Here is a 26,063-nt window from a genome sequence, read left to right on the forward strand (position 1 = left end):
GACTCAGCATTTTGTCACCAGGACATGGTAATCAAACAGAGGAGTTTTCCAGCATGCATAGAAGTACTTGGCAAAGGAAAAGAGGGTGGCACAAAGGAAAGGAATGTGTGGGAACAAATCACCCTGGTCTTTGACACAAAAGATATCAGGGTGTTTTTTCTGCCTCCTCTGCTAAAGAAATTTCAGGATGGCAATATACAAGATTTTCACCCATATAAAATCAGGTTTTATATGAAATGCTAGTTTGATCTTCCTCTTGAGATTAAACTTCACCCTAGTATTGTTGCATTCACCATAACTGTGTCCTTGGGTGAACTCATTTGTGTTGTTTGAATAATTACAGTTCTTGAGAAGGAAGAACTCCAAATTTCACTTTCTCATCATGGAATATAGAGCAAATTGCAAAATACATGATACCATCAAAATTTCATTTACAGAAATTTTCTGCCTTTACTTGAGAAATCTGCATTCTGTTCAACTTTCAGTGGCTGAACTATCAGATTTCATATTAATTTAACAAATCTAATTTCTTGTTTTCTGCTTGGAATTTTGGCATATTCAGTAATAACCAGGGAGTCTCTGTAGTGTAGAGGATCTCTCCTGCTGAAGAAGGGTGAAACCCTTTCTAAGAACGGTTTAATAAGAAGGGTGGAACCCTTTCTGCTGCAGGAAGAAGGAAGAGAAGGATGATAAAGCAGGAAAATTGGCAGCTTCTGATCATCCCGAATTCCATGTGCATAAGCAGCAGTGATCCCCTGGTTAGTCTTGCAGACAAACATAAATGTAATTACACTGATTGTGTTGCTGGGCTTGGCACACATCCAGCTTCAGAAATATCCCAGGACCATCCAAAAGGGCTGAATTTTTCCAGAATAGGGCAGAAGGATGTTTTCTTTCTCTACACAAATTCCCCAAAATCCTGCCATAATTAAAAAACTTGGCAATACTGTTCTTATGACTTATTGATTCTCTTGGTGATCCATGGGTCTTAAACTTTGGAAAATACTATGTCTCTTTATTTATTTATTGATTTATAATTGTTCCTCAATTCTTAATCTGGTCATGATGTCTTAAGTTTTAGCTTTCATATTTTCCAGATTCTGTACTGCATTAGTTCATAACTCTGAACTTCCTATAAAGTGTTAGCAAGCTCTCCTCACAGTTTAGTTAGACACAACAATCCTTTTCCAGCCCAAGAACCAAAGACACCACTGCAGCTTCAGGCCCAAAAAGTATAAACAACAGCAAACTGAGGATTGCAATCTGGGAGGATGGGACTTCATAACCTGAAGCTGTCACTGGACAATTAACCCCAATATGTAAATGGACCAAAACTTATAAAAGTGTGAAAACTCGTGACCCGTTGTCCATCTTGGGTGTAGCCTCAGCCAGGCTCTTGTACTGCCCAAGGTGTATCCTGTGAAGGCCTTTTTAATAAATATCTACTTAATTCCTTTAACTCTGCCTAGCCTCTGTTCTAGGCAGCCTCTCAAGGCATCATCCTTGTGGTACTAAACAGGAAATTAATTATTAAAATATTAATTAAAAACCATGGGGTGTTTTGGCAATAAATAACACAGGAAGGTGCCGACAGAAATTCAGATGCTTGTGGACATTGATAGGGTGAGAGCCAACAGAGAAAGCAGGAGCACAATGAGATCTAACTTCATTATTTGAATTGTGCAATTAATTAAATACATCTTGTTTGGGGTTTTTTTGTTTGTTTATTTGTTTATGTTTGCTTCTTGTGGGGTTTTTTGTTTGTTTGTTTAATTTTGAAGATGATCAAATATTGGAGTAGTTTGCCCAGAAATCTCCACTCCTAAAGATTTTCAAAACTTGACTGGTCAGGTCTCAGAACAATAAGCCTGTCTGGTTTGACCTGCTTTGAAAAGGAGTCTGGGCTCTATGGAATGAGAGGACTTTTTCATCCTAAATTAACCAATTAATTAATGGCACACATATGACCCTAGATAAGCAATATTTACTAGTTTATATTTTATAAAGCATTTTAAAAGTTTGTTAAGGTATTTTCCTACCGGTTGCTTTTATGGCAAATAAAGATCATGGATGACTTTATAAAAATCAAACACTGTTTGAATTATAAATCTATCAATAAACAATTACACAGAAAATGAGGATAAATGCTTTTTGAGAGCTTAAGCTGCATTTTCTCATATTTATGCACAAAATATTTTTTCCAAGGTCTTGAAAATTGAAAAAAATCTTATAAATCTGAAGATCTTCCTGGGAGAGTGTCAGCTACATAGTGGGGATGGGAGTAAACTCTGCTTAACGTTTAGATGATATTTACTGCATTTTTTAATCTCAGCTCTTAATGAAGACTGAGTTGATATCAAAACACTTGTGGGAAAAAAAAATTGTGAATCAAGTATCTTGGAAAAAAATAAAAGAAAAATCATGAAACTAAGCCATGTCTTTACTGCACAATAGAAATGCTTTGTAGCCATTTCTGTTTAAAAGTTATTTGCCTTTATTAAAGTAACAACAGGGGAACTTGTTGTAGCACTTTCTGAAGGATCAAGAATCCAATAAAAACCTTGTAGAGGAGCAATAAGAGGAATTAGAGTGGACAGATTAAGCAGACTCAAAAAAAAGAAAAGTGGTTCTGCATAATTTGTGAGTGTATCAGTCCTATGTTGCGTTTTAGTTCATTTTTAGGCAGAGATTTGGAATTATTCAGCACCTGGGTCTTTTCTGGAGCTGGAAAGATTTTGGCTGCAGACAGATTTATATTGTGGAAGTTGGAAAAGATACTTAAATGCCTGGAAAGTGGAACAAGAGCCCTGCATTGTGATGTGATTTGGCTTTGGGGAATTCAACCCAGCCTTTCCTAAAGCGCTTAGACAGGAGCTGTGGAGACTTTACGGGTGCCAGGGGAGGGACTTCTATTGCCTGCTCTAAACTGGAGGGTTTATTTTGCCTACACAAGACTAATAAATTCCAAAGGGAATAATTACCAATAACCTGGAATGCAGTAGCTGCAGATGTTTGCTTTCAACTCTTTTGCAGCTCTTATTGCCCATGTTTAAAGGGATTCTCTGCATGAGCATTTTTAATTAATAGTTTTCTCCATGTGCACACATGGCTGGAAGCTGCTTCCCAAAATCAGAAACACCGTATTTTAAAGGAATTGTAAATATTGAACACTCTATTGCTTTGAATCTCCCGCAGGACTATGGTGGCCTAAATTTTTCCAATGTTTCAAAGATTTTAGGACTGAGAGATGGCCTTAGTTTCCTGTGAATGGGTTTTTTTCCACCTGCCCAGTCAGACTCTTAAAACCCCAGTTAATTTTCATTAAATTCATTAATTTTTCATTTTATTTCAGTCATGGAAACAAACTCATTTCCTTTTTCCAACATGTTCTTGTGCTGTTATAATTATGAATCCTCCAGTTATTCACTCTAAGGATAAGAGAGGTCTTAGATTTGCAGAGTTGTTTCAAAAAAATCTAACATCTTTTCCAAACAATAAATCCACTTCCAAGAAGACATTAAGTTTCTTCAGGATGCTCCCTAATTCTGAAGGTACAACTATGCCAGCAAGGCTGAGTTCACTGTAATAAATCCTCTTATTTACTGAAGAAGGGCATTTTTTTCCTCAAACACTCATAAAACAAATTTATTCTGGGAAACCAAAAGTCCTTAGAATTGCCCTCAATCCACTCCAAAGGGAAAAGAGGTAAGAATACAATATGCACTTATGGGCAGTAATTTTTCCCAGAAATATCAAAGAAAACAGCCTGAAGTGCAGATGAATTGACACTTTCTCTGCTTCCAGAAGTCTAATAACTAAATGCAGTTTAATTTTCCTAAGTTTATATTTCACTCGGTGGTTCCATGTAGGATTTTCTTGAGCAGTAAAGATATTAGATTGAAAATGCCTAGAATTTTACAAATATATATAAAAAATGGAAACAGGGCTAGAAGTGTTCTCACCTTTTGGCTGCTCCATGGTTGACCTGCACCATCTCAACTGAGAGTCCATTTTCCTCATGGTCAGCCAACCTGACTGGAATGCGAAACACAGAAGAAAAACTCATTTTATATTTGTGTCTTGGCAAGATAGGAGACATGTGAAAATCCCAGGAAACAGTCTATGGCATCTTCAGAACTAGCCAAAGAAATCAAGGAGATGAAATGAAAGCAAGTGGGTTTTGGGAGACAGAAGTTTAATCAATAAATATTGTCTGCTTCAATTGAAGAAAAATGAAATTACTTTGGTAATTCCACCTGGCTTTCTGGACAGTTTGAGCTGTGCTAAGTAAAGACATGACTGCCTCTTCCCACCACCTTCAAACTTTTCTTTACTCTTCCTTATTCTAATTCAGCCACTAATTGTTTTCATCTAAATTAATTTTTTTTCCAAAATCCCAGTTTTTGAACAGTCTCTTCTCATAGCTCTAAAAATCTCACATTCCCTGCCTACCTTCTTGGCTTTCCTAACTTGAGTTCTTTTTTGAGAACAAATGTCACTGCACAGCTTTTATTCACAGATAATTCCAGTTCTCTACTCCTTTAACTCACAGATTTTCAGTCCCATTCGTTCTTAACTTGCTTTTTTTGCTACCCTTTACAACCAAAGGCTGTTATCTGGGATTTGAACCTGTAAATCCACAGAAAACAAACTTTAAGGAGAGCAGAAGGAACAGTGGGTTGAAAAACAAAGTGTGGTTTTAGATACATAAATGGAATAATGCATTTACATTGTTAAATTTAATATATGAGTATATGCACATTGCATGTCAGTGTATAACATTCAGTTTCATAACTATTATATACATGTGTTTATATGTATTTAATGTGGAAAGCCATCAGATTTTGCAGTCTCTGTATTATTTCAAGAATTACTCATAGAAAGCAAAAGCATTTTGGCAATATATTTAATAAAAAGTCTCAAAGAACTGTGTCTTGTAGATAATACACAGCCTTATTCCAGCCCAGTTCCCACTGAAATTTGTGGGTGGTGTGTTTTCCTGGCTGTCAAATAAAAAACAAATGTTTGGAAGAATAAATAAATTAGGATTGAATGTGCAGCAAATATTAAGTAGTGCTGTTTGGCCTTTCAAGTGTAAAATCATTGCAAGATTAAAGCAATTTGGACATGCCAAATGTTCAGACTCTGGGTTTTTTTCTGTACTTTATGAAAAGGATACAATCAAAATGAAATGCTGTGAACAGAGGGCTTCCATTACTGTAATAATGTGGGATCAGCTCCATTTCTTATCTCCCATGGTATTTTTAAAAAGATGAATTAACAGGGGGGTGGAAAAAGAAAAACTGCTGAGGGTCTCATGCTTGCCAAGTGGTAGAAGAAATGTTTGCAGCAGATATGGGGTATTGTTTTTTCCCCCCAAAATTACTCCTTTGATGGTTTCCATGTCAAAATTTAGTTAGCCAAACTGAATCTTTGCAACATTCAATATGTTCATTAGGCACACAGTGTGAACTACAAAAAAAACCCTCAAAAACACCCCAAAACAAAATCTAACCAAAAAAAGAACACTTACAAGGAGTGAACATTTTATTTAGGTCACACTTGAAGGGCATGTACCTAAAATCACAGATAGATCAAACAATTTTTACACATGGTGGGTTTTTTTACTACAAATGTACAGAAGGTTTTAAAATATGAAAATTCTAAATTGCTTTTAATAAGGTTTCTATTAGCAAAGAAAATTATAATTGTGGGATGTCTTCTAGGACAAACTGACTAAACTTGAGCTTCTCAGTAGACAAGGAGAAGGGCTAAGAATCATCAACAGAGAATAGTTGTTCACAATAATTCTTGACTTTAAAATCATAAATGAAAAGGAATACAGAAAAGCTCAAAAATAAATCAAAGGAAGTGGTTTATCATTAACAATGTGAAGAAATCGTGGGATTAAATATTAATCTGGAACCAATTTAGAAAAGAAAAGAGAGAATTGATAAGTATTTGAAGACAGTGAACATATAGGAAGATCCTGAGATGAAATCAAGGCCTTCTGGAAGGTTATTTTTGGTGAATAACACTCCGTTCCACAGTTGGTTTTCCTACAGACAGGAATGAAGTATAAGTGGACAGGAGTCCTGATTTCATGTATCAGACAATGCAAGTTTGTGTCATTTTTTAATAATAAATAGAAGAATAAATATGGTTATTCTAATGTGAGTGTAAAGATTTTTAATGTTATAAATTCTGTTTTAATGTAGGTGTGAAAGGGAATAGTTGATCTTATCAGGATCTCCTATTCAAAACTATAAAGGTTTTGAATTTTTGAATTTTTTTAAAATAAAAAAAGTTTCCTTAATACAAAAAGTCTCCTGCCCTTCTGTTTCAATGCAGATATGAAACAGAATATTTGATGCTGGTTTCCTGTTAAAAAGTATAAACTTCAAAATTTTCAACATAAAAATGGAAGCCTGTGGTGACACTTTATAAAACCTTAATGTTTCAGTTCTCTTTCACCTTGGTGGTTTTCACAAGTGCTGAAATGAAACCCAGTTTTAAATGGAGGAAACTCAGGGATGAAGTTCCTTGAGGCTTTCAAAGAAAGCAAACCCTAAGCACATATTTAAGATCAAGTCCTGGTCCATTTGCATGAATGTGGATCTTGCATTATTTCAGCATTTTTTGTTGTGAAATGGCTCTTCAGTTCATAATCCTTCTGCCCCATGGATACATAAATTATATTGTGCTCAGTGTGTTGTAGATGCAGAAAAATTACTTTTAATTTATGAGCAGTGGACATTGCCCCCCGTCCCATTTTTCACATGCACTGGGGTGTCTGTATAAATGGTTTATAGCAGCTCTGACTTCCCTGATCTCCCTGATCTCCCTGATCCTGGCTCGGTGATAATTGCTCTACTGGGACTCAGCCCTGTGCAGATATGAAATTAAATTATTTTGGCCCCTTAATCCCAGTCTCCTAAGAACAATTCTTAAAGTTGTGAATAGAAGCTATTCCTAATGGTGTTAAAGTTAAATTCAAAGGTGTGTGAAACTAAGAAGATTTTTCAAAGAGTTTGGAAAGTTGAAAAATTAAAGGACATGGACACTCTGATGATTTGCTAGAAATTCAAGAGCAAAAACTTGGCCTGGTTGTTCTTCACAGTGTTGTGACCCAGTGCAAGAACTGCTTCCAATTTTAAAATACTTAAATTGCAAATATGAGGCTGTGGCCAAAAATATTACAATTAAGCCATAGGTCAAGTCAGAAGTCAAACTATGGATCACAGAAAAGCCAAAAGTGGTTTTAACTCATGTCCTTTGCTTGTTCTGTGATTGTGTGTTTGCACTGTACTAAAAGAATTAAACACCTTATATATCACTTGTTTTCCCTGGGATCTAGACTTTCCTGTTCCTTCAGTCCTTCTGGAGACTGGGGACATGGGAATTACACAGGGCAGGATTCTGGAGTGAACTACTGAGGAGTAAATTCTGTGGAGAGAAGTGTGAGGATTGCTATAGCCAGCTGCATTTCTAACACAGCTGGATTGCTGTTTTGAAGTGTGGCTCATGTAGATTCCCATTTTATTTAAATAAAAGTAGTTTACTATTATTAGAGTACAAGGAAGGTTATTATTTAATGTAAATTAGAAAGTTTAAATAACTAACCTCAAATTCAAATAAACCTGTAAAAACCTTTTTCATTAAAAGAAACAAAACCAACCAATTGAAAGCAACCAACAAAAACCTACCCCAACCACTGGATACTTTTGTTCTTTTCTGTAAATTCCTCCAAGGTTTTCAAATATGAGAAGAGAATAATGGAAGCTTTTCATTTTCATGGCTCTGAGATATACTGGAAGGGACTTCAAAGCCCATCCAGTGCCACCCTTGCCACGGGCAGGGACACCTTCCACTAGCCCAGGTTGCTCCAAGCCCCATCCAGCCTGGCCTTGGACACTTCCAGGGATCCAGGGGCAGGCACAGCTTCTCTGGGCACCCTGTGCCAGGGCCTCCCCACCCTCACAGAGGGAAGAATTCCTCCTCAATATCCTATCTAGCCCTGCCCTTTGGGAAGCCATTCCCCGTGTCTTCTCACTCCAGGCCCTTGTTCCAAGTCCCTCTCCAGTTTTCCTGGAGCCCCCGCAGTCACTGGAAGGGGCTCTAAGGTTTTCCCTTCTCCCAGCTGGGCACACCCATCTCTCCCAGCTCAGAGATCCATATAAACATGATGATGCCCTTCCAGGTCTGGCAGCAGCAGAAGTTTCCCACCTCTTTGTTCCACAGAAATGTTTATAGGAGGCTCCTGCTCAGCTGAGGTTGAACACATCCAAGGAGTGAATGTTCATATCCAGTTTAAAGGAACTCTTCTGTCCTGGCCACTTTACAATGCCATTAGACCAAGCAGATTCCTTTTGCTGTGGGATGAAGTGAGACAGACTCAAACTCCACTTGAAAAGGCAGTGGCCTCATTATTTTTGTAGGGCCCGCCTGTCAGCTTATCTCTAACGTCAAAGCAGAGTGTGCTCTGCCTGAAGAAAAAAGAAAATCATTACTGATTAATTATGTCAACTTTTGCAGGAAATAAGCAATTAGAACGTGCAGACAGGAAAAAAGAAATCGATGGTGCCGGTCAACTTCCACAATAATTAGTGTTGGGAAGGCAGGAGCAGGGACGAGGAGGAGAAACCCAGAGCTGCCAAACTTGCAGTGCTTCACAGAACAGTGGGGGAAAGGGCTTCTGATTCCCACAGCCTACAAAAAAACCCCAAAAACACAGCTGGAACACAAGGCAAGGTGAGCAAATCATTAAAAATCCATGGGAAACCAACAGTGTAGGAACTGGGACTTCAGAAGAAATGTAACACTGTGGCCTGTGCCAGAGGACAGGAAGAGAGAGAGGAGGCCTAAATGCTGAAATAATTATATTGATTGTATTCTTTTTGTATTCCTTTGCATTCTTTTTTCATAATTTTTCATCACCTTGATTATATTCAGCATTCTTTTGTTTGTGCTGGAATTTCAGGAATGTAAATCACAAGCTTACTTACACAGTGGAAGTTTCTCAAGCATACATTCTTTGTAATAGAAAAATATGGCAAGTATTTCTAGTTCTTTTTCTCTTAAACTCCTTGACTCCATTATTTCCAGCATGCACTCTGTGACAGTCTTTTTTTTTCATTTTCTCATCCTTGTCTTTTCACTTTAGTGTATTATTCCCTCTTTGTGTCTCTCCTAGTCATTTAGTCTCATCTGCACTTTAATTCCCTGTTTTTAAGCAAATTATCTCTTTTGCTCATAAGAATCAAATGGCAGTTTTGACATAAGAGTAATATCACTTTATATTTTACTTTCAAAACATTCCACTTTGACTCCCTCTAAGTTTCTATAAGAAGTGTTTGAACTGATCATTTTTCCTTAAAACCACCTAGAACAGAGACACTGTTGTTTATTTTGTTGGGTTTTTTTTTGCAGAGCTCTAAGGGAATTAGCACTGATAATTGATAAATAAGTGGGAATTCATAAATCATTCCCAGATCTAGAGGAAAACTGAGAATTACTCTGGGTGTAGGTTCTTTTAAAGCTAAACAATGTATTCAAACTTTCATGTGCCTTCTCGCAGGTCTGGACTCCTTATTGTGAGGGCAACACATGAAAACTTTTCTTCCCTCCCTCCCTCCTCCTGCACTTCCTTCTGCATTTCCTTCCTCTCTCTAATTTTAGGAGTTCTAGTCACAACTAGTCAGGGATGTAAGGACATCTATCTGGCAAAAAGTTGTCAAAACCATATAAAATAACCCGAGTCAATAAGGATGAGGCCTGGAACCTCTCATCTGCATCAGCTTCTCCAAGGATGGTAAATGGTTCATCCTTTATCTCTTTATCTCTGGTGTACGTACATATATGAAATGGTGTAAAGACAATTAGACAGAAAAAAACCCTAGGAGTGCTCACTGGATCTAGGAAAGAATCTCTTAGATGGACACAAAAAAACCAGAGTTCACAAATCTTTACAGCAAGCAGATATCCTCAACTCTGTGCCCCTAAAGTCCAGGTGTCTGCACATCCTTCCCTAAATTGCTGAGGATGTGGGAACCTTTTGCCTTAGGAGGTGGAAGAACAGACAATAACTTTGTTGGTATTGGCAATGATATTGGTAGATAATATTAATGAGATGGAAAATAATATTAAAATATTGGTAGATAATATTAGCAAGAAGAAAAAATGCTTTAAGTTCTTCAGTTAACAGGTGCATAAGTGAGTTTTGTGGGAAATAGCTGCACATACACCTCCTTCAGTTCCTACTAAAATGTTATAGGTTCTGGGAGTGTGGAATTCGCACTCTGGAGGAGAATGAGTTGTGTCAAACTTTCTCTTTTTCCTAGGAATCTTTCCTTCTTGGATCCAACAGTCTTTCCTTTACTCACTACTCCACACTAAGGAGTCCTGAAACTCTTAATTTAGAGATAGAGTAGTTTCATGAAGTTTTAGAATTCTGGAAAAGCCAGTGCATGTACCATGGAATCATCACAGAATTGCAGAATGGTTTGGGTTGGAAGGGTCTGTAAAGCTCATCATGATCCCACCCCCTGCCATGGGCAGGGACACTTTCTACTAGACAATATAAATATTAGAATTATCTTCTGCTAAAAAATGGATTGTGAATGAAAAAAAAAGAATAGTTCTTAGCTGTGCATATAAAGAATTACAAATGCAAAGTTGTCCCTTGCAGATTCCACTATACCAGGAAGGTTGTGGTTTGGAATATCCATTATCATGAACCTTTTACAGGTATCCATTTTGAAAAATAGGAAAGAATGTCAGACTGGAACTTAATGGATAAGAACTATTTTCAACATCTCATGTAATTTGATTTATTTTTCTCTTTCAGGGAAAGTGACATCTCGCACATATTAAAAATTATTCTCTGAAGGTTGTGGGCCATACAACCGATGCCAGATGCTGCTGAGAAAAATCTAAAGGCACTTGCAATCAAGACAGGAAAATAATTTTACTATTTTTGTCTTCTCTTCCCCATCCCCACCATGACTAGTACAGAGATCATTCTCTTGTGGGGTTTTCACAAATTCTAGTTTTAGTTCTTAGGAAGCCAACCTTGAAGTGATTGACACTGACTTGAAACTAAGTACAAAGAGAAAGCTTCCAGATACACATTCAGAGCTGTGCCAATGGGACCTGCTGAAGTTTTCCCAATACACTCCTGTAGGAAAAGAAATCATCCAAGCACATTCCATTGGGATCAGTGCCTATAACAAACTCATTAGAGTTGTTAAATCAACTTGAAATGAGAAAAAAATGGAAACATCATAGATTACTATTACAGCTCATGGTTCTGGAAATGTTCTGCTCACTGAATCATGGATTCACTCAGGTTGGAAAAGCCCTCTAGGATCGAGTCCAAGCTGTGCCCAATCCCCACCTTGTCCCCAGCCCAGAGCACTGAGTGCCACGTCCAGCCCTTCCTTGGACACCTCCAGGGATGGGGACTCCAAAACTTCCATGGGAATCCTCTTCCAAGGCCTGACCACCCTTTCCAGGAAGAAATTCCTCCTGATGTCCAATCTGAGCCTCCCCTGGCACAGCCTGAGGCCGTTCCCTCTCCTCCTGTCCCTGTTCCCTGGGAGCAGAGCCCGACCCCCCTGGCTGTCCCCTCCTGTCAGGGAGTTGTGCAGAGCCAGAAGGTCCCCCCTGAGCCTCCTTTTCTCCAGGATGAGCCCCTTTCCCAGCTCCCTCAGATGCTCCTCATAGGATCAACTCTCCAGAGTCCCATCACTGTTTAAAAATTTACAAGAAAAATTTATCTAAATGTATAAATTCTTCTTTCCAGTATGTCTAGATTTATTACATGATATCATCTTCCATATAAGACTTCCAGCTTAATTCAATACCCAAGTCATTCAAAAGGGCACAGTTTTGTGCCATTTAAGAAACAATTGTTTATTTTATATTTTAAAACCATCAGTGGCAATGCCATTTTAAGCCCAGGTTTTAATTTTTCATGCCTGGAATTTCTTGTGCATCAGGAATGATATTTCTTCCAGCCAGAGGGGTTCTTTTTGAGCTCCAGACCTCTACTCTGTTCATGCATATTCACACAATAATGCCTGAACACATACACACACTATCAACACACTAAAAGAGAAAATTATTTCAACAGACAATACTTCATTTGAAAAAAAATACATATATTTCTGTGTACTTTTTCTTTTTTTCTTTTCACATCTTGATCAATAATTTAGTAGATTGGTGTTTACACTTTGCATTTATTATCTGGCTATGGGGAAGGTGGAGGGAAAAACCTTTTCAAAAGACATCTGAATTCAGTCTGTGTATTTTAAACTTATTGCAAGGTGAAGAAAAGGCTGAGGAGAGCAGCTGGAACACATCTAAAGATATTCATATTATTATATTATATTTTATTACACTGATAAAGATACAAAAATTTGGTCTTTAAACCAATAGATTAATGGCCATGAAGACTGTGAGGTGTTTTGATGAATCTCAGTTTCCAAAGTGACCCCATTAACAATCCCTACCCAGGAAACTTTCAGTGGATATCACATTTTCTCTTTCACCTTGTGAAAAAGTGATTTTATAAGACAGTGTCCCTAGGACAAAGTTTCTAAAATTAATTAAAGAGGCATGGATTTTAAAGGCAGTCAACTGTGCAAGGGTAAAGAACAAGGGGCAAGGCAGAAGGTGAAATGTATCATTCCAGGGAAAATTTCAGGGAGTTTTAGTTCATAGGAACAGTGAAGAAATCTGTACCAAACTGAATTATGGCTTTGCATCCCATCCTGGACAAATGCCAGCAGTGAAGGAGACACTGACCTGAATTTGGGTTTATTTGTACAATAAATTTTCTTGCCCCTGTTCCCAACTGATTTTGTCAAAGGAAAAAGTGCTCAACTGAAAACAGGCTCCAGGCTCTGGGACAGGTCAAGAAATGGAAACACATAAAGCCTATATTAACATAACCCTTCATTGACACAGGGAATTCTGATATCTCATTTTTAATAAATTACTAAGCCAGAATAATATCAATAAACTTTAATGAAATAAATTCATGGAATCTTGCACTGGCTCAATATTAACACCAACACTGGCTTCAGATATACTTCAAATTATTGAAGAATGTAAGAATTTTCCCTTTTATATTGCCTAAGAGAAAATTTTATAGAGTCTTGTCAGATGACAGAATATTTTTATGATTGATGTCACTGAAATCCATAAAAATGATGTCAGTTTTTTCACTGATGAGGCAGAAATTGGCAAACTTGGAAAAGTTTGATATCTCTCCAAAGGAAGAAAATATTTCCTGTTAGAATAAGAAATATTTTGTACAGAGAAATTCAGCAATTATTTTTGTACCTATGAATTATGCTAACACTCCAAATTGTACTTTTCCTCAAAATTAAAGTTGCCTTTCCTGTTTAACCATTCACTCCAGTATGTATTTATATTTATAGCCCAATGCCAGTGGTATAGAAAAGAACTGGGGTCACTCACCTCCCTGTTCTCACTGAAGTCACCTCTTCTGTCCTCTGTGCAAAACTGGAAAGTCTGAAAGAGTCTGATATGGGAAATTTCATTTTAATGATCTGAACTTCTTCGTCAACCTGAAAGTCCATTATTCTTGCAGTTTTTAATGCTTTGGACACTTAAAGACATTAATCTCACTGTTTTATGGAAGAAATAAAGGAGAAAAAATATGATCCCTTATGTTGCATAACTGTTATAGATTTTACAGAAGTTATTTCTTCCTTTCTGACCTCTGTGGAGATAAAGAAAGTCATCTGAGATTTAATTAAAAAAAATTTTTTTAGGAAGAATTTGTATTTGGCACATATCTGAGAAGTCTGAAAAAAGGTCTTTAGAAACATTTAGAATTCCAGATTATTCTTTAAAGAAAAACTTGGATATGTATACAGAAGGTCTGAAATTAAATGGCCTCAAGTTGCTCCAGGGGAGGTTTTTATTGGATATTGTGAATGGTTTCTTCATGGAAAGGGTTGTAAAGCACTGGACTTGCTTCCTGCTCTCATTTATTCCATCAAATAAATTGTGTAGCTCACCATCTCACCCTCTTCCTTTCTTAATTTTTTTTTTTTTTTTTTTGTCTGCAATTAAAATGAGCATCTGTAGCTACCAGAGTTTTGTTATGTCATATTGTTAATAAATTTTTGTAAAACAGATTTTTTAGTGAGATATCCATAAGATATTTATAAGCTAACCTGATTCAGCTATGCAGTCCAATGTCCATTTTTCTCCTCAAGATGTGTGGATAAAGGCCATTAAGGGGAATACTACCTCACTTTGAGTAGAAAATATAAAATATATTTTTTCCTTTAGTTTATTCCCTAGAAGTTTGTTTTTCATCAAAGCAAAACCAGCCTGCACTTTAAACCTTTAGCAGACATTTGCTCTTGCATCACTTCCCCTTATCCAATCATTAGACTGAGAAACCCCACCCAAGAATATGCCATGTCCTTGTCAAATAACAACAAATTCCCAAACATTAATTCCTAATTTCTCCTCCAAAAAATCTAACATCTCAGGGCTTTCTTTTCAAAGGTGCTGGTCATTCACAGGATGATTTTCACTGCAGAACAGAGATGATAAGCTAAGATACACAATCACATCCCTTCCTTCATCGTCCACATTTCGGCTTTGTGAAGATTGGATTGGTGTGGTATAAGATGTGATCCAGGAAGCAAAAGGATGATGAAACTCCAGATTCCCCATCACCTTTCTGCTACCCTCCAGAGATCCTGCAGTAAACAGATTCATTAATAACCCCAAAAATAAGATTTCTGATTACTTTTTCTGGTGGGACAGCACCTTTTTTATGTTTTGCAAACAACAGCACTGACAGGACTCCTTTCTTACAGTCTCAGCTTCACTGTTTTTGTGACACTGCTTCCTTGTCTCTGTTATGCTACAGATGCCAGACAGCTTTGCTTTATAAACCAAATTAGCTTTGTATTTTATTCCATGGAGTCATGGAAGGTTAAAAAAGATCTTCAAGAGCATCAAGCCCAACCTTTGACTGCCTGACCACTAAACCTTATCATGAAGTCCCACACCTACTAGTTTTTTGGACACTTACAGGGATGGGGACTCCACCACTGGTCCAGGGCTTGACCATGTGCAGCACACCGGGCCTGGATGGTCTGGCCAGGTGCCACCTCAGGATCCTTGGCCAGAGGGCCTCAAAAGGGTGGCAAATAAAATGAGACATGGGCATGATTCAGTGACCTAAAAAGGAAAATAGTTTAATAGAGAAAACAATGAGCACATAAGCTGAACAACAGTGCATCAAAAATGACGGGGTCCGGGGTAGAAAGTAACTTGCATAATGTAGGTTGAGAGTGGAATTTGGGGGTAAGGAACCAATAAGAACCAGAGATTAAGAACATGTAAAATAATGCACCAAATTCTAACCAATAATGACATAGAAACCATAGAACTTTCTAGCAACATTTTCATACACCTATTCAGGGAGAAGTGTGGGTAAGATTTTGCTCTCCATGACTAAGGGGATTTTTCCTACAGCCTTAAGTCAGAGTTTTCATCAACCTCCCCCAACAACCATGCTTTAAGTGAAGATTTTTTTCCTAAAATCCAACTTGAACTCCTATTGGCACACCTTGGGGCTGTTTCCCCTGTTTCTATCTTTAGCTGCCTCAGAGAAGGGGCCAACTCACAATCTCCTTCCAGGGAGTTTTACTCCCATCTTTTCCACTCTGTTTCTGAATGATACAAATAACCTGGTGTCCTGGGGTGACTTTATGATGCTGGTACCCAATCATCTGTTCTGTACATGCTGGATATTGAGTTCTGCACCTTTAAGACTGGTTCTGAGAGCAAAATGGGGGAGAAGAAGCATGCAGTTTGTTTTCAGAAACTGCACTTGCTCCTCTGCATTCCTGCTCCTGGACTCTGTTGTCTGCAGCATGGACGGACAGCGGGACAGAGCTCTCCTTTGCTTTTCATTAGGTTTTTTAGTTAGCTTGATGCCTTGAGAGGCTACCTTGAACAGAGGCTAGGCAGAGTTAAAGGAATTAAGTAGATATTTATTAAAAAGGCCTTCACAGGATACACCTTGGGCAGTACAAGAGCCTGGCTGAGGCTACACCCAAGATAGACAACAGGTCACGAGTTTTCACACTTTTATAAGTTTTGGTCCATTTACATATTGGGGTTAATTGTCCAGTGACAGCTTCAGGTTATGAAGTCCCATCCTCCCAGATTGCAATCCTCAGTTTGCTGTTGTTTATACTTTTTGGGCCTGAAGCTGCAATGGTGTCCTTGGTTCTCAGGCTGCAAAAGGATTGTTGTGTCTAATTAAACTGTGAGGAGAACTTGCAAACACTTTATACAAAGTTCACTTATGAACTAATGCAGTACAGAATCTGGAAAATATGAAAGCTAAAACTTAAGTCATCAAGCTGAGTCCAGAAGTTTTTTTGGAACTATTCAGCTATTGTTTGGTCCACAAATACCAGGACTATTGTCTGGGGGCCCCCCAAGCTGACCCTGGCTGGGACATTAGATCTGAGCCCCAGAGAGAGAGACCCAAGCCCTGGAGAGACTGAGAGAAAACCAAGGATACACCCAGAAAAAGGACTGTCAAGTACAAAAGACTCTCTTTGAATTTGTCATTTCTTCAGAACAATGAGAGGTTCATTTGTTTAATATTATTAATTTTTTCATGTTTGTTAGTACTTTGTTAAATAAATGGGCTTTTTTCCACTTTTCTTGAAGGAGGTTTATCTCCTGAACAAGTGAGGGGAGGGGTGGATTGAATTTGCTTTCTAGAGGGACCCCATTCAGAGGTTTCCTCCAAAATTTGCCCCAAACTAGGACAAATAGTTTTTTGGTGCCCAGCATGTGGCTCAAGAAAGTGGAGAAAACCTGTACTAATTGCATTTTGGTTATACTTACTCTGTACTGGGGTAAAAGCAATAGCCATGCTGCTTGAATTCATTATGTCTCACTGGGTGAAGGCTTTCATGCATCTTTGGTCCCTAGGCTATTTTGAGGTTTTAATACCTTTCTGGTCCCTAGGCTTATTTTCTTATCCAGAGATAGCTCCAGTATTGTCCCTAACACGTAGCTTTTACAGAAGAGGGGCACAGATTAGATTTGCTATTTTGCTGGGTGTGGTGGTAATGATTTATAGGGAGTTTACAAAGATACTGGGGTTTGTTCAAGGTATGTATGGTTTATTGTTTCTTCATCCTACCCGGCGTCTTAGTTCCAGTAGCATGTTCTGGGGGTTTATTAATAATTACACTCAGTTTGTTAGAGGAGGAGCAGGGGATGAGGTTTTTCAGCATTTCCTTCTCCTTTGAATCTGTTATGTCACTTTTTGAGAATGTTTAATTTCCCCTGAATTAAAGAGATCCCTTTCCTGATATTTAATCTGGTAAACTTCCTCTATACAGTCTGCATCATGTCTAGAGTGAGGGCTGGTATGTCCAGAGGAGCTGATGAGACCCCTGACCCAGGAACAGACCCAGGGATGGAAAATGCTGAGTGGTGTGGAGAATGGGAGAAAATGGGCCAGACCTTGGAGGAATTCTCTGACCTCATAACCTGGGACTTTCCCTGTGGGCAAATTCAGAACTCAGATGAGGTGGGGATATATTTGTAAGAGAACTGCAATGAGGACTCTAATGAGAAAAACTCATTGCAATAATCTGGGACCTGGCATATGGTTATCACACGCTGCTAGATACTGTAGGGCAGCAGATAGAGACAGGGGGATAGGAAGATAAATCAGCAGCTATTCCAGTCACTCAGGCTGCAGCCAACATCCCAGTCACTCAGGCTGTAGCTACACCAGACAGTGAGCCTAAGCCACTGCTTAGCCACTGCAGTCGCTGCAGTAAAGAAGTGCAAAACCAAAACCGATCCACCAGTGGACAATGGTGATCCAGGAGAAGGACCAGCAGCTCCAGCAATTGACACAAAATCAGAAGTCACTAGTGAGTCCTTTTCCCTGGAGGACCTTTGTGGCCTAAGAAAGGATTACACCTGACGACCTGATGAATCTATAATTAGTTGTGGGATCTGTGGGATGCTGCAGGTGAGGCTACGGTTCTGGATGGTACTGGAGCGAGGCATTTGGGATCCCTGTCACATGATCTGGTTATTGACCAAAGAAAGATGAGGGGGGCTGACCCTCAGAGGCTCTGGGCGCTGATCTTGAGAAGTGTGGGACAAAGATACCTGCATGCAGACAATCTCTATATGCAGCAAACCCAATGGAAGACCATAGAACAAGGGATTCAGCGTTTGAGAGAAATGGCAGTGGCAGAGATTGTTTTCTCAAATGACCTAAACACTAGGAATCAGACTTGGTACCATGTGCATCCGTGATGTGGTGAAAACTTGTACAACCAGGGCCACAAGAATACACTTCTGCTTTAGCAATGATGAAGCAGGATGAAAGGGAAGAGACTGTGCTTGATATGGCAATGAAGCTCCAAGCATACGCAGATGCTGTGCATGGCCCCACACATGCAAGAACCGCAGCTGTGGAAACACGTCTGCAGAAATTAGAAGATAAGATAGAGGAGAATCTTAACTCAGGGAGGAAACTAAAGAGGGCTTACTCCAAATTTTGGCAATACAGATCAGAGGTTCTGGTACCAAATGCAGACAGCCCCCAGATAGGGAGAGAAAGCACATCATGTGAAATGACCTGTGGTTCTTCCTGCGTGATTGTGAGGAAAACATGAGGAGGTGGGATGGAAGACCCAGTGCTGCTCCAGCACAATGAGTGTGTGAACTGGAAGACAGCAAGACTCAGAGAGGAAGTTCCACCAAAAAGAAAGTTGCTCCAATTGCCCATAGCCGAACTGCCAGGTATGATGATGATGACATGGCTGATCCCCTTGAAGGAACCTCTAAGATATTGCTCAGGGAAAGAAGGACAACCAGGCTTAGAGAGGCCCTACCTTTAGCCAGGTAGAGGCCAGGGAAAACCATGTCTTTAGGACTGTGTGGATTCATTGGCCTGGCACATCAGAACCAAAAAATATGAGGCCTTGGCCAACACTGGTTCACAGTGCACATTAATCCCATCAAGACATGTGGGGGCAGAATCTGTTTCTACTGCTGCTGTGACAGGGGGATCACAATCACAGGATTTGACTTTGGTCGAAGCTGAGGTGAGCCTGACTGGAAATGAGTGGAAGAAACATCCGATTATGTCTGGCCCAGAGGAATGAACCCCATTTTCATTTACTGTTTTTGTCTGGATACATTAGGTTAGAAGCACTTAATTATCAGCTCTACTTACTTTCATATTATTGCCTGTGCTCAGAGCAGGATAGAGAAAGAAACCAGTAAGGAAAAGGAGGGAGTCCTTCCCATGCACAGTTCCCTAATGGAGTAGACTCAGGAGAATCTCTCACAGCAACTTCACACCCTTAGAAAATGATTCTGTCCAAGTGCATCCGAGTATCACTATCCTGATACAATTTTCGTGGTCCGCAGGGTAAATATTTGATTTAATGGAGCAGGAAATTTAAAATGCCAAATGTCATTTCCTTCCCTTCCCAATAGTCTGAGGCTCACTGCAGTTAATTTTCCTTTCTATTCAAATGCAGTGAAATACAAACCTGAAATTGAAGGTAACATCAAGAAAGAAATGCAGAGCAAACTTGAATATCATTTTCTCTAATCCAGACTTTTCTTTAAGAAAAAATTAAAATTTTCAAGTATATCTTATAAAGAAATGTATGAATTTCCTAAGAGAAGATGCCTTTTGTTGTGATATGAAAGGAAAAAAAAATCTAAGAAGACTGAGAGGAGGGAATATATAAAAATATATGTGTGTATCTAAATATTCTCCCTTCCCTTCCCTTCCCTTCCCTTCCCTTCCCTTCCCTTCCCTTCCCTTCCCTTCCCTTCCCTTCCCTTCCCTTCCCTTCCCTTCCCTTCCCTTCCCTTCCCTTCCCTTCCCTTCCCTTCCCTTCCCTTCCCTTCCCTTCCCTTCCCTTCCCTTCCCTTCCCGCACCTTCCCGCACCTTCCCGCACCTTCCCGCACCTTCCCTTCCCGCACCTTCCCTTCCCGCACCTTCCCTTCCCTTCCCGCACCTTCCCTTCCCTTCCCGCACCTTCCCTTCCCGCACCTTCCCTTTTCCTCACTCTCACCCTCCTCCTCCCCTTCCCCTGATTTGAAACTGGGGATCAAAATCAGTCCTCTATGACTTTTTTTTTCCTCTGACGGAAAAATACTTTTAAAGACTTTAAAAAAATACTTTAATATTTTTTGCTTGCTCACTCAGCCACTCTGAAGAAGGATTGCAGCTAGAGTATTTCCTCCTTTTGACTCAAGACCTAATACTATAAAAAAACCACACCCAACAAACTGCATCCTTGTTTATACCAGAACATGTTAAAGATTTTTAAAGTGTTTCTCAGATTGCATTTACTCATTCTTTACTCACAAACCTGCCAGCTGGATTCTCCAACTTCATGATGAAAGTCATGCCCTGCCTTAATTATTCAGTAGCACAGCATTGTTTATTCCTTCACCTCACATTTTAAGGTAAAACAGATTTTCCCACATAAATTTTAAAGCACCTCCCTCAGGCAATATTCTGGACACCAGAAATTAAGTTCCAGAATTCCCAGTGCTGTGAGGGTTTTAAGGTGGCATTGGGAATGCTGATAGTACCTTTAAACAACCAGGCTGGGAAAAGAAAGCTCTGAGCTGACAGCTCTGGCACTTCCAAAAGTTATGTCTGGAAATGGGAGAAAAATCCTGCAAGGCAGAATGGAGGAAGCACTACTGAGCCTTTTCTTAAGTGATGACAGGGTGCATTTTCATGTTTAATTAACTGTGACTTCCTCTCTGGGACCAAAAGCTAAAAATATTTTTCATTTGTCTGCTCTGACCAGCTAAAACACAACCAGGAAAATGTAAGAGGTGGCTGGCTCTGGTGGATTTGGGGATGAAGGAGATCCCTTCCATGGTCCTGAGCAACACGTCTATACATGACCTTCTCTTTTATCCCATTTTCCCTCTGTTGTCCATGGTTGTTCCTTCCCAGATCCATTCCAATCCTTCTTTTCCCTACTAAGAGCCCTTCTCCTACACATCCAGCATGTCTTACACAGCCCTCTCTTGGTATAATATATTTTGTTTCATGCACTCTCATATAAACACTAAAATTCCTTCTGTTGGCTCATCCCTGAGCAAAGGGAACTGGTTGATGAGGACTTCTTTTTCCAGCTAGAGGAGTGTCCTGCTCCCAGGCTCTCATCCTGCTGCACAACTTCAAGCCCTCAAACATCTACTGGAAAGCAGCCGTAGGGAAGGAATTCAGGAGACTCCTGGAATGCATGAAGGATAATTTAAGCCAGGTGAAAGACCACCCTACCAGAAGGAATGTGATCCTGGACATGTCTGGCACTACAAGCAAAGGATAGTCACCCTTGGCCTACAGCAAAGGCTCTTAAACACTGACATCCATTGTCTTGTCCTGAAAAGGACCCATAAAATGGGACCAGCCCCAGCACAATGTCCAGTTACAGGTGAAGGCAGTGATTTCTCTAAGGCAGAGGTTGAGTTTGACACTGAGCACCCAAACCATGTCCTGATCTGTGTGTCTCCTTCTTTTCCTTTGTAATCCCAGTTGGGTAAGGTTCCTCCTTAGATATTCTTACTGCCAAACAAGCCATCTCTCAGACCTCATCTCCTCAGACCAGGTTTGTTCTGCTCACGGGCAGGCTTTTTTCCCTCAATGTTCTTGTTTAAATCTTCTTACTTTAATTTATTATGTTTTGGATTGAAAATGTCCTTTATCAGAAAGCAGACTATTTCCTTCCACATACCCTTCCAGAGCTGGGGGATTTTCCCAGTTCTCTCAGTTTCAGGGAAGAACTGTGACTACTTGAGTGCTTTGAATTGAACTGATTGTTTTATTCCTTTGTTGTATTAATTCAGTTCAATAAAATCATTGTTGGTAAAAGCCCTTCATGTACAAATTGATAAAACACAGTACAAATTAATTTTCTTCCTATAATATCTATCAAATTACATCATTTCTGTCTAAGACACTCTGATAAAAAAGAAAAGAAACAAAAAGAAAAAAGATTAATCACCAATTTTGCCTTTGATTCCTCATCTGTAACTGCTACTGGTTAAAGATGTTTTATATTCAGAACTGATCTTGAATTGTCTTCAGGGGCAGCTCGTGAAGACATTAAAAACACCAAAGGTTTCAGTAATATATTAAGAACCTAAGGCTAAGACAGCAGTTAATATACATATAAAGAAATTAGTATTAATAGAGACAATATTAAGCATTTAAAGGTTACTCTGTAGGTAAATTGTTAATGGCAGATTACTCCATCTGTGGCCTAATCTCTGATCTAGTTGTAGTAATTATATGAAATAATCCAAGAATAAAATTCATGGGAAAGATGTTAGAAGAAATTCTTCTCTCAGAGGGCAGTGAGGCCCTGGAACATGTTGCCGACACAAATTATTACACAAATAATCCTCTTGTATGCTGAAGACACAAAGTTTCAGGTGGAAAGTGCTAAATCTTTGCTCATGAAATTGGGTGAATTCTTTAAAATGGGAAAAATATTTATTTAATTATAAGTAATGAATATATTTAGCAAAAGATTTGGGAGAAGCAGAAGGGCTTGGTCGCATCTCATTTCATTTTTTCTTAAGTTTTACTGATTCCATGAAAGAAGCTTCAGCATCTACATTTTAGAGAGGCAAATTCCTCCAATACAGCTGTTCCCTTACTTAAACCAGATCCTACCACTCAGTCCTGCCTAATTAGGCAGACTTAGTCCTTGCATATCTGAACATTTAATTTTGAGGCTGTAAATTCAGTTTTAATCAAAGGTAAGGTAAAGGCAATACCCCAAAAAAGCAGAGCACACACATAAATGAAACATCAGCAAACAGCTCCCCTCTTGTGCTGACAGAATCTGAACCTGCCTCAGGACTGCTCATGAAACAAACGGCACATAAAAACACAGATGTTCACAGATCTATTATTGCACCAATAAACAGTGGAATTTCATGAGAAACTTCCAGTGCTGATAGATAAATGAAAGAAAATCTGTTGAAAGACAAACATAATAACGAATGTGCTGTGCTAATGAATCATTGCTTGTAAGAGGCCATTCAATCTTGACATTAATGATATCAAATGAGCTGTGGAATGTATATGAATTAAATTATAGTACAGTGACAATTTGAGTATTTGGAGCTACATGACTCACTAAATTAAAATGGAGGAGTTAAGAAAGTGGATTTAGGCAGAACAGAAGACAAAAGATATAGAGGTGGATCACATTCCTGGGCTGATCAGATTACCTAGGGTATTTTAGTTTGTTAGCAAACAGAGTCCTAAAGTTGTAAAGTGTGTTTCTGTTTGAATTAAGAGTGTGCACGACTGGTAAAAATGTGAACCTTCCACTGAACTGGTCTGGCTACAAGTTTTGTAACTTATAGTTTTCTCAGAAGCACACAGAAAGGCTTCCCAGACAATATTTTAACAAGAAGAAAATATAATGTTAATTTATATCTATCTATATCTATATCATCTATATCTATATATAATATCAGTATGAGCACTTCTCTGTGGAATGCATTAGGATTAAAATATTAAATGGACTATTAAATGCAATTAGAGTCACAATGTCAAACTCCTGAAGCACTCTGTAAGCACTCCTTGCTACCAGAGTTATTCTGTGTGCAGAACAGGAAATCCAGGTTCACAATTACTGTAGGTGGCTGTGGCTGCCTATTTAAATCCTAGCACTACCCTCAAACCCTTCCCTCCATCATAAACTATAATATTTATGGGTATATCACTATCTAAGGTCACCAGGATGGTCAGGCAAGGCTTGCCCTTGGTGAAGCCCTCTTTGTTGATGAGATCTGATATTTAGTTCATTAGTTTTCTGGATATTTAATAAAGCATTTAAGACTTCTCAAATGTTTCCAAATAATAACAAGCTACTTTAAATGAGAGTTGCTTGGGGTTTTTTTTTGAGAGTCCTACATCATATTTACATTTTACATTGCATTCAGTGAAAACTGAATTCTGGTTACAAACAGCAGAGACAATATTGGGTGACAACCAAAAAGATCAGTTTTCTGCCTCTAAGAAAACAAATCCTTCCATTATTAGCATTTGTATGTGCTGATATTAAAGGATTTCACAGGAACATGGAAAGGTTTGGGCTGGAAAGGACCCCAAAGCCCACCCAGTGCCAGCCCTTGCCATATGCAGGGACACCTTCCACTAGCCCAGGTTGCTCCAAGCCCCATCCAGTCTGGCCTTGGACACTTTCAGGGATCCAGGGGCAGCCACAGCTTCTCTGGGCAACCCTCAAGATATTTGACCTCTTTGGGACTAACGGTGAAGAATAGTTTTGATACTGGTAAAGCAGATTTCCTGAGATGAGAATTTTGAGGAAATATCTACTTTGTGAACCTTTTCCTGGTTCTTCCTTTAGGAGTCAGGAATGTAGCTGGTCTTTGATGTTCATAGATTTATAAGACTTTAAGTACCTATAACTGCAACTATTCACTCAAAGGCTACTCAAGAAGGAAAACATCAGCTCATTTTGAATAACTTTGTAGTTATTTCTTCCTCATTGTAAAAGGATTTAATAAACATTTTTTTTTAGCAGAATTCCACAGCAGATCAAAAGTCAAAGCAGAGCTGAGGTAACAGCACTAGGAAAGGGGAAACTGCCAGCAATATCTGTCCATCAGGAGTGTTCCATACAGCAACAGCGAAGCACCAGCACAGGGTTTGGAGATGCATTCTGGAAGGTTTTGATTTTCATGAAGAGTTAATGAGAATCATACCTTTGAGTCCCTCAGGCAACAGTGCACTGCAGCAGGCTGACAGTTCAGGTATGACATGATCAACCACTCTCTTACCACAGGAAAGTGAGCTGCAAGACATGAAATAATAATGTTGTGTCCAAGGCGAGCTCAAGGAAAGGGTCACGTCCTTGGGGATGAGGAGGAGACATCATTTGTCAACAGATGACTTTTCAAAGGAAGTTTCTGCGAGCATCCAGAACACCCAGCACCTGGCAGCTCTTTAAAAGCATTACTGAAATTACCATCACCTGACACAGAAAGTTTGAGGGTTTATTTTTTGACAGTCCACAGACTGGAAGGGAGGCTATAGAGCAGCCAGACTGTGGCTGCAGCAGCAAACCTGTTCTCTATTTTTAAAAAAATTACAACCTGCAAATCTCTTGAACATGGAATTATTGTTTGAATCATGTAAAGTAGGATTTGTCCAATCATTTGTTTTTTAAATATATATTAGGATTTTTTGTACCGATACTAAACAATACAGAGGGCTGAGGAACTGAGACTCATTTCTTGAACTTACTTCATTTATAGCTAAACACAACATGATATAAAGCACCAGTAAAAGTGGACCAGGCTCTGTAATAAACCTTGAACCTCTAAGTAAGCTGGCACATCTAGGGAAGAAATGCTTACTCCAGGTGAATTGAGCTTGGTGTTTATCTCAGCAATGTCACATTGGGTTATGGTGGCAACAGGTCCTGTCTGTATCACACTCAGTGGCTCATTTTTACTTCATTAGTTACTGTCAGCCTGAATGTGCCCATGACGATGTAATAACCCCAGTGTTCACTGGCTGAGTAAATCACATCATAACCTCCAGCCAATGCAATCACTTTATGGCACACTGAATTTGCTAAATTAACCCAAAAATTCTACCGCAAAGGCTCTTAGGAATTCTTAAGTGTAATTTTAATGCATAAGCAATATGTGATGTGTGGTGGCTGTGTATGTTGATAAAATTCAGCTGAAGTTAAATGGCTCACAGGCAAAAGTCTTATGTCACTGAAAAATCACAACAGGATAAGAGACAAAGCAAGAGAAATACAAGATATATGGCTGAGTGTTTTGTCAAATATATGTGTATGCATCGTTATACCACAGCCAAAGGAAAATATGTAAATTGCAAGGATGTTTGTCTGTGCACATGGAACAGAACTGTGTTGTTATTGGTGGGACACACCCTTCTCAGTCACAGAGT

At 39.0% G+C, this 26,063-nt stretch overlaps 1 long non-coding RNA gene across 1 annotated transcript; it reads right to left on the minus strand.

Annotated features, from left to right (window-relative positions):
- Positions 1–5,426: 5,426 nt before the first annotated feature.
- On the minus strand, positions 5,427–25,060 carry LOC111932473 (uncharacterized). Its single transcript, XR_002866177.2, has 4 exons — positions 24,845–25,060; positions 15,086–15,234; positions 13,486–13,549; positions 5,427–8,709 (listed from the first exon to the last, which is right to left on the minus strand). It is a non-coding gene; the product is annotated as an uncharacterized LOC111932473 (long non-coding RNA).
- Positions 25,061–26,063: the final 1,003 nt, after the last annotated feature.

The sequence above is a fragment of the Cyanistes caeruleus genome, chromosome 9 (genome assembly GCF_971803275.1).
Source record: "Cyanistes caeruleus chromosome 9, bCyaCae1.hap1.1, whole genome shotgun sequence".
In the NCBI taxonomy this organism is placed as follows: Eukaryota; Metazoa; Chordata; class Aves; order Passeriformes; family Paridae; genus Cyanistes; species Cyanistes caeruleus.